Here is a 9824-nt window from a genome sequence, read left to right on the forward strand (position 1 = left end):
GGCTGAGTGGGATTGGCCTCCGTGCCCGCGGCTGCCAGGCTGTGTGCTGCCCCAGGCAGTGCGTGTCCCTTCCTTGATGCCACAGGCGGTGCACAGAGCACTTCACTGATGCGGAGAGGGACGCGGAGCTCAGCTTGTCGGGGCCACTGACTGTAACCGGCCTTCTCCCGGCAGGAACGCCAGCCGCCAGAAGCCGCAGGACCCAGGCGACAGTCCAGCGATGTGCCCAGGAGGCCGGGAATGGAGGGTAGAGCGCGTGCAGCCACGAACCGCCCTGGCGCCCTGGGGCACTGTCCCCTGAGGACGAGGAAAGGGGATCTCCTCATGCCTACAGGGGGGGCGGGGGGGGCGGACTGGCATGTCGCTTGGCGGGCGGGGGTTAGGCTCGCTCCTCAGCACCGACCTGGGAGCAGAGCCTTCCCCGGCGCCTGTGCCGGGCCGGAGTCTGCCTGGTGGACGCTGTGGCTGCATCAAGCCGAGTCGCGAACTCAACTCGCCCACCCTTCCGCCTCCCCTGCCTTTCTCAGCAGATCGTCATCCCCTTACCTCTCCCAGCAGTCTAGGAGGCTGAGAGGGTTCCGTCCCATCAGGACTAAGCTGCTGAGATGGTTTGAACCTGGCCGTCCTGCCCCGGGGCCTGCGTGCTGCCGGCCAGATTGCGCCGTTGGACCTCGGCCAAGTGGTGAGATCTTAGCCCGGGGGGCGGCAGCTCGCGGCAGGCGGGGGCCTCTCGTTAGCTGTATCGCCATTCGGTCCCGGGTTTCAGCAGCAGATCTGTTCCAGCGGGTGCCCGAGCGACACCTGCCCATAAGCTCCGGCGCTGGACCCAGGACCACCCCCAAGGCGACTTTCCGAGTTGTGTGCTGTGTGGCTGCGCCCCCAGAGCCGGACTCTGGTCTGCAGCTCTGTGGGGCTTTGTGGGGGAATCGAGGGGGTCTGCTAGGGTCTTTGCCGTAGTGAAACGGTCCCCTGAGTGTCGGCACTCACATGCAGTGCTGAAGATGAGGAGGATAATTGGGTTGAAGAGAAAGCTTGTTTTGCTGTGTAGTGCAGCGGGCGAGGATCTCACCCGTCATACGCGCACCGCCTGTGCGGATTCAGGCGCGCTGGCGTAACTTTCCGAACCTCCCTTTTCTTCTCTTTCAATGGGACGGTAATGCCTGTACCACAGGACGTATGCTACACGAACGGTTGAAAATGTGAAAGTGCGGGGACTTGAACGTAAGTGTTCAATTAACGTCAACTCCTGTTATTTAATCTAAGATGTCAGGCCCCTTCCTTTGACTCTTTAGCCGCCTTTCTTCCTGTCAGCCTATGAAGGTCTTGCTGCTAAAGTGAGCTTTGAACCTGAGCTGCGGTTCAACAGGCAGACAGACCTGAAGGAATAAGGGTGTGGCTTTCAAAGACTATTATGTATCCCAATCAGAAATGAAATCATGGCATCAAACAATTACCTTCTTAAAACTGATGTTATCGTTCAGGTGTTCGAGTTGCTTTTCAGTGTTTAAACACTTCAAACTCTTCAAGAGCCCTGTTTCTTAGCGGATTTATTCCTTCTCTTTAGTCATTAGAGGCCCTGCTGAGCTAATTTCCAAAGGCTAATGCCATTCAGAGTCATTGTTGATTCTTTGAAATAATTTACCTGTAATATTTCTAGAGACAAGCATTCCGCAAGACATGTGCCTTGCACCCACAGGCATCCTTTCCTGGAACAAAAGCTTGCTAGTTAATACGATTTATTTTAGGCTCCGCAAAGCTGCCTAAACTTAGCTTGAGCTCCAACAAAACTGATCCTGGGTGGGAGTATTGTTTTCTTGTTGACTGGCTGACCTTGGTGGCAGAGGGCTTCAGTCGCATGGGGAGCCTGTTTTACAGGGGATGGAGGTGTCTAGCCTCCCAAAACAGAGAGTCCAGAGCAGCCGTGGGCAAACTACGGCCCGCGGGCCGGATCCAGCCCGTTTGAAATGAATAAAACTATTAAAAAAAAAGACCGTACCCTTTTATGTAATGATGTTTACTTTGAATTTATATTAGTTCACACAAACACTCCATCCATGCTTTTGTTCCGGCCCTTCGGTCCAGTTTAAGAACCCATTGTGGCCCTCGAGTCAAAAAGTTTGCCCACCCCTGGGCTAGAGCAACCTCATATTTTCAATGCCCTAGGTTGTTTTGTTACAGCTCAGCTGTACATGCTGCCAGTGAGTCTGTTTCAGACTGCATCTATCTTTAATCCTGCAGTGAGGCCATGTGTCCTTCACAGTGTCACTGTTTTATGAAAGTGGCAGGAGAAAAATGCTCTCTGATTTCAGCGCTACCAGAAAATGCGGTTTCCAGTTGTAGCAGTGTTAGACATAAAGAGAAGCCTTTGGGCGCTCTGGGGCTTTTGTTTGGGTTAGTGTATCTAGGACAATAACAGTCCTATGTGTAGCATAATTCCTTGGGCAAGAAACTCTGTTGCATTGCAAAATGCTGGGAGTTGTTCATGTTACGGATGATGAATACAATGTAACTGAAAAGGCTTGTAATCGCACCAGAGTGGCCCGTGTTTTTGTCTTGTTTTATGTCTCTCTTCAGCTGGGTCATGGACAGCCTTGCAAGTGGTACAGTCTCAGGAGGCAGCTCCTTGTCCAAATTCCTGCTCCCGTGAGGCCAGCACAGGGATGCCTCGAGTCCCACAATCTCCTTGGCCATTGCACGCATTCTTTGTCCCTGCTGAAATCCTAACTCCAGATGGTTGACACATGAGGTTTTATCAGGCAACTAGGAGTCTGGACACCTGAATGCATCGATAGAATCTATTGCTTTATTGCAACCAAAGAACAAGACTGAGCCTGCTTGGGATGTAGAGTCGGAGATACAATTGTGAGAAAAATGAAGACACCATTGCTCACAGCTGACCCCGTGTTACATGGAAACTTTATTAATGAGCTGCTGTTTTTAAATAATGAACTTCAATATATTTTATTGATATTTTACAGCGAGGAAGGGAGAAGGATAGAGAGTTAGAAACATCGATGAGAGAGAAGCATCGATCAGCCGCCTCCTGCACACCTCTTACTGGGGATGTGCCTGCAACCAGGGTACATGCCCTTGACTGGAATCGAACTCAAGACCTTTCAATCCTCGGGTCAACGCTCTATCCACTGAGCCAAACCAGTTAGGGCTGAACTTCAATTTTTAAAATGATTCTGCACCAAATAAAGTATGCCTGGGTGGCATGACCATCTTGCTGGCTGCTAGCTTGTGAATTCTCTTGTAGACACTATATTAGAAAACATTTTAAAAAGCTGGTTTGCATTTTATTTGAAGATCTCAGTTTTCAATGACTGTTTATTGGCTGCCATTTTTGTTTATATTAAGGCTTTTTTAATAAATATATTTTATTGATTTTTTTTTTTTTTTTTTTTTTTTTACAGAGAGGAAGGGAGAGGGATAGAGAGTCAGAAACATCGATGAGAGAGAAACATCAATCAGCTGCCTCCTGCACACCCGCAACTGGGAATGTGCCCACAACCAAGGAATCGAACCTGGGACCCTTCAGTCCGCAGGCCAGAGCTCTATCCACTGAGCTAAACCAGCCAGGGCTAAATTAAGGCTTTTTTAAGAGCAGTTTTAGGTTTAGAGCTAATCAATAATTTAATAGGGATTTGAACCCAGTCTGCTGGATTCAAACTTGATACCAAATCAACCCAGGATAAAACCAGAGTCACAGCCGGATGCGGTGGGTTCTACCTGGAGGCACCCTCTGGCTGGCTGGAGGGAAGACTGCCCAACAACTTGGGGCTTATAGTGAGGGGTGTGCTGGCTCCCAAGGAGGAACTGCCCTACCAACAGTTTTCAAGGAATAGCAGCAGCCCCGTGTCAGGAAGTCTGGAAGGATTCCTCAGTGGACAGGAAGTCGGAGTTCTTGAGTCCTCAGCAGTGAGACTGAGATCCCCCACCTTTCTTCAATGGTTAGTTTTTCACCTGTGGCCACACCCACTTGCAACCTCGGGGTTTGAAAACCACTCCTCACACTCGGGCACGTTCCTAGGAAAAGTGTTTTAATCCAAATACTCGTTAGTGTCCATTAACGTTCATGGACAGAGTCCTTGAGAGGGAGCGAGAGGTCAGGCGTCCACACGATGGGAGCCGGGCCGCCTGCCCGCTGTCCCGGTCTCAGAGGAAATTAGGGGGCACAGGAGGAGACAGGATATGGGAGGGGGGCAGAATCAGGACACTTCCTGCTTCCCCCAGGCGCTTTCACATGGCGGCTGCGTGTCCAGGCGGGCGCAGAGGCTCTTGCACTGCACCTGGTTGGCATTTACTGGTACCGCGTCCACAGTTGACGTGCGTGACGTCAGTGCCGCTCTCAGAGGCCTCTCAGGCAGGGTGACTGTGGCCGTGGCCCTGGAAGGAGGGGGACTGCCAGACCCACGGGAGGAGCGCTGAGCCAGGCTGAGCGCCAGTGCGTGCCAAGGCGGAAGTAGCTTTCTGTGTGTGATGTCTACAGCTAAACCTACGTCTGTATCGATCTTCCTCATCTATTAGCATGTGTAATTTGCGTGACCCTGGAGATGAATCTGTAGAATTAATTCCCATAGAGGGATTATATCAAGGTTAGAGGAATTTTTAAGAACGTTATCAACACTAAAAGAGTTCTATTGCCCTGGCTGGGTTGGCTCAGTGGATAGAGTGTAGGCCTGCCAACTGAAGGATCCTGGCACATGCCAAGGGCACATGCCCGGTTGTGAGCTCTATCCCTAGTGGGGGGCATGCAGGAGGCAGTTGATCCATGATTCTCTCTCATTATTTTTTTTTATTATAGTTATTTTTTTAATTAAATCTTTATTGTTCAGATTATTACATTTGTTCCTCTTTTTTCCCCCCATAACTCCCCTCCTCCCAGTTCCCGCCCCATTCTCCGCCCTCACTCCCCACCCACTGTCCTCATCCATAGGTGCACGATTTTCGTCCAGTGTCTTCCCGCATCTCCCACACCCCTTTCCCCCCCAAGAATAGTCAGTCCATTCCCTTTCTATGTCCCTGATTCTATTATGATCACCAGATTATTTATTCACTTGATTCTTAGATTCACTTGTTGATAGATGCATATTTGTTGTTCATAATTTGTATCTCTACCTTTTTCTTCCTCTTCCTCTTCTTAAAGGATACCTTTCAGCATTTCATATAATACTGGTTTGGTGGTGATGAACTCCTTTAGCTTTTCCTTATCTGTGAAGCTCTTTATCTGACCTTCAGTTCTGAATGATAGCTTTGCTGGATAAAGTAATCTTGGTTGTAGGTTCTTGGTATTCATCACTTTGAATATTTCTTGCCACTCCCTCCTGGCCTGCAAAGTTTCTGTTGAGAAATCAGCTGACAGTCGTATGGGTATTCCCTTGTAGGTAACTGGGTTTCTTTCTCTTGCTGCTTTTAGGATTCTCTCTTTGTCTTTTGCTCTTGGCATTTTAATTATGATGTGTCTTGGTGTGGTCCTCTTTGGATTCCTTTTGTTTGGGGTTCTCTGCACTTCCTGGACCTGTAAGTCTATTTCTTTCACCAGGTGGGGGAAGTTTTCTGTCATTATTTCTTCAAATAGGTTTTCAATATCTTGCTCTCTCTCATCTTCTGGCACCCCTATAATTCTGATGTTGGTACGTTTGAAGCTGTCCCAGAGGCTCCTTACACTATCTTCGTATTTTCGGGTTCTTTTTTCATTTTGCTTTTCCAGTTGGGTGTTTTTTGCTTCTTTGCGTTTAGAATCTTTGACTTGATTCTTGCGCTCCTCTGGTCTGCTATTGGGTGTCTGTATAATATTCTTTATTTCAGTCAGTGTATGCTTAATTTCTAGTTGGTTCTTTATCACAACATCGAGGGTCTCATTAGATTTCTTGAGGATCTCACTACATTTATCGGTGGTCTCACCAGTCTTTTCGAGGGCCTTACTAAGTTTATTGGCAGCTTCTAAACAGTTCTTGAGAGACCTTAAAAGTGTGGTTTTGAGCTCTATATCTTCCATTTCTGACATTTGTGTCCTGTTTCTTTGTCTCCGCATTTTTTTATCTTTTCTTGGTGCACCCCCTAGTGGTCTTTGTGCGCAGTCTTGTTGTAGTTAAGCCTTGATTGTCGGCAATACCAGGAGTGATTTGACCTCCAGGCTAACTGGCTATGAGAGTCAGCTGTGTCTGCAGTGGGAGAGCTTCTGTGCTGGATCTCTAGGGCGGTGCTAATCTAGCGTTTGCCTGAGGCTATCTGGCAAATGGCTCTGCGCAGGGCTTGGGCGGGGCGGGTCCCTGGGGATCTACAAGGCGGGTGGAGCAAGGAGTTATGGCTGCTCTCAGTTCCGTCCCTAGGGGCTCTGCCTCTCAGAGTCCCAGCAACCGCTGCAAACCTTGGGGAGAAAGCTGCCTTCGAGTTCCGACCCAAGCCAGACAGTCCCGCTTCTCCCGTTTGAGTCTGGGTCCCCAGAGACTCGCCCGGATCTGGAGCTCAGAGTCTGAAACTCCCTCCCGATTGAAAACAACAACCGTGCCCGCGCCGCCAGCCCCCTCCGCGCGCGCACTCTGCACCTGAGTATTTCACTTCAGCACTGTGCCTCCTCTGAGTCTGGGTATGATATTCTCTTTCCTCCTAGTTGTAGAATTTCCACTCAGCCAGCCTGCCTGTGGTTCTGGATGATGTCCGTTCTGTCCTTTAGTTATATCTCTGAAGTGGTTGTTCAAGGCAGCAATCTCCGGCGTTAACCTATGCCGCCATCTTGGTTTCCCCCTCTCTCATTATTGATGTTTCTATCTCTCTCCCTCTCCCTTCCTCCCTGAAATCATAAAAATATATATATTTTTATTTTTATTATTATTTTTTAAATATATTTTATTGATTTTTTTACAGAGAGGAAGGGAGAGGGATAGAGAGTTAGAAACATCGATGAGAGAGAAACATCGATCAGCTGCCTCCTGCACAGCCCCTATGGGGGATGTGCCTGCAACCGAGGTACATGCCCTTGGCCTGCATCGAACCTAGGACCCTTCAGTCCGCAGGCCGATGCTCTGTCCACTGAGCCATTTGGTCAGGGCTATATTTTTAAAAAAGAGTTTTATCAAATTCAATGTTAAACAATGAGCAAGGTAGAGATCAAGTGGTTCTCAGGAGCATATGGGTACGATGAGTCAGCAGAAGCTGTCTGTTGCTCTTGGACACCATATGCAAGGTCAGCAGCCCTGTCCATGGTTATAGGATACTCGAGGCCCAGGGCACAGATTCGTGCACCAGTGGGGTCCCTCAGCCTGGCCTGCGGGGATCAGTGACCTCCACGCCACCGCAGCCCAGCCTTACCCACCAGCTCGTTGGGCTCCAGCCCACTGTCCGTGTCAGTCCTGCAGAGCATGAAGTAGTGCATGAATCAGCAGGTCACCTGGGAGGAGCCTGAGCCTGGGCCGAGCACTGCACCGTCCCGTTCATCCCGGCTCCATTGTGCCTGCTGCTGCCACTTGGTAGGCTCCCTGCCGCTCGGCTGTGGTCTCCACGCCCGTCTTAGGGCGATACCGGTGTGCTCATGACTGTGCAGCTACTGCTCATCATTGTGTGGTGTCAGAGAAGTGGCCGCGGGCTCACACCCAGTCAGTCCTGATGCTGGGACTGGGAGCCATGAGCCTGGCGCCCGTTGGTCAGCTGAGCGGCGCTCCCACTGTGGGAGCCCACTGATCACCAGGGAGCAGCTCCTGCATTGAATGTCTGCCCCCTGGTGGTCAGTATGCATCATAGCTGCCGTCGATGGGTTGCTTAGGCTTTTATATATACTAGAGTCCCAGTGCATGAAAACTCATGCACTGGGGGTTGGGGGTCCCTCGGCCCAGCCTGCCCCCTCTCACAGACTGGAAGCCCTCAGGAGATGTCCTACTCATGGCTTAGGCTTTGGCCCACTCCCCAGGGGAGCCTCCCTCTGTGGAGGGGACTGGGCTGATCAGGGGAAGGCGCAGCCCCCATCACCCTGCTGCTGCTGCTGCTGGCCGCTGCGGCTGCCTGCCCTCGGCCCTCACAGCCATGGCATCTTTGTCCCCTCAGGGGATGTCAGACTGCCAGTTTCAGCCCAGTCCCCTCAGGCCTTGTGGGATCGGGCCTAAACCGGCAGTCCGACATCCCCCGAGGGATGTAGTAATGCGTGAAGCTGCAGGTGGCCAGGGAAGAGCCCGGGCCGGGCACCGTCCACTCAGAGGTGCGGAGAGCTGCGGAGGCGGGAGAGGCTCGCGCTGCCACAGCTACACTCACCAGCATGAGCCCGGCATCTAACGCCCATTGGTCAGCTGAGTGGCGCTCCCGCTGTGGGAGCGCACTGACCACCAGGGGGCAGCTCCTGTGTTGAGCGTCATAGCTGCCGGTCACTTAGGCTTTTACGTATATGGATGGCCCCACGCAGGGTGGTGTTGCTGTCACAGGCCTCGGACGTCTTCATGGCCAAAGAAGACAGTGGCCAGCGTAAGGCAGGGGCATGAACGTGACCTCCTGCTCACAGGGGGCCTCTGCCTCTGAGTCACTGCCGTTCGTCCAGCAGTTCGCTGCTACTTGCTGGACCTTTTACTTACTGAACTTTCAACGAAGTATTCTATGTCCTCTTATTGTGCTCCTTCCTCTAATGTCCGGGTCATGTCTTGTAACCTGTCGCCTCCCACAGTCCCTAAGCCAGCCCTTGGTGTGACTGCCTGGGATTGTACAGCAGACCTGCTGTTATGCCACGTGTTTAAAAGCTCTTCGCTTTCTCAGATGCAGGCAGCACCCAAACTGTAAATGGACCTTTCCCCGAAGTTATTTTATATGTTGGTTTTTGGAATTCTATAAAAAAAATACGCTCTCAGTTATATTTCCAAGCCGTACTACACAAGGGCTGTTGAGCCCATATGTATGTGAAGTGAGCTGATCCCCAAACCACCACCACGCCAGCGTTTCTTACAGCGCACAGTCGCCTCGGGAGAGACAGCGAGGCTGGTGCATGGTGCCCACGTCCACGCCCAGACGCCCACCTGCCTGCTGCCCTGGGTCTCAGGCTGAGAGGCTGGGTGAGCCCTGGAGCCACAGGGGTGCCTGATGGAATCGCTGGCAGAGGGGACAGAGGGATCGCGGGGCCTCCCCCGCCCCGTCCTCCCCACCCCGGTCACTCCGGGTGGTGGCGGCGGCTTCCCTGGTTGCTAGGAGGGGCTGGGGCAGTGGGCTTCTCACAGCTCTAAGGAGATGGAGTCGCTTCCCCTACTCTTTGACTTAGAGGGTGTGGGAACCTGAGGGGAGTGTGCTGGGCAGAGCCTAGTGGAGGCGGGAGCAGGGGCAGGAGAGGATTTCTCCCTGCACCCCACACCCCTGCAACACACAGGGGCCTGGCAGAGGCGAGGGGGATGGGACACCCTACACTCCAGGTCGGCAGCAGCAAGGCCTACTGAGGAGCCGGAGGGATGCTGGCAGAGGAGGGGCGATGTGCACACAGCAGGTCTGCGCCCCAGGAGAGGACAGAGCCCACACTGAGGGCCCTGAGCTCACGCCCCTTCCACCACCGCCGCTCTGTTTTCTGAGAAAGGGGTTCCAGGGCGTAAGGGATGAGAGCCAGATGCCCTGCTCTGTGGGCAGCCAGTTCAGTGGAGTAGCCCCAGGACCTCCAGCCCCGCTCAGGTTCCGGCAGCCTCTGTGCTCACGGCTCCATTCCCCTCTTCAGCTCGCAGAGTTGTGGGGCTGGGCCTGCCTGCTGCCCCAGGAGGGGAGGGAGCAGGGGGTGGGAGCCACTAGGGGGGGTGAGGGGAGGGCAGGGGCTCTGCCAGCCAGGACCTGCCCAGCCTGCCCTGGGCCTGCAGTGAGGGGCAGAG

This window comes from Myotis myotis, unplaced genomic scaffold (genome assembly GCF_014108235.1).
Source record: "Myotis myotis isolate mMyoMyo1 unplaced genomic scaffold, mMyoMyo1.p scaffold_m19_p_36, whole genome shotgun sequence".
Lineage (NCBI taxonomy): Eukaryota > Metazoa > Chordata > Mammalia > Chiroptera > Vespertilionidae > Myotis > Myotis myotis.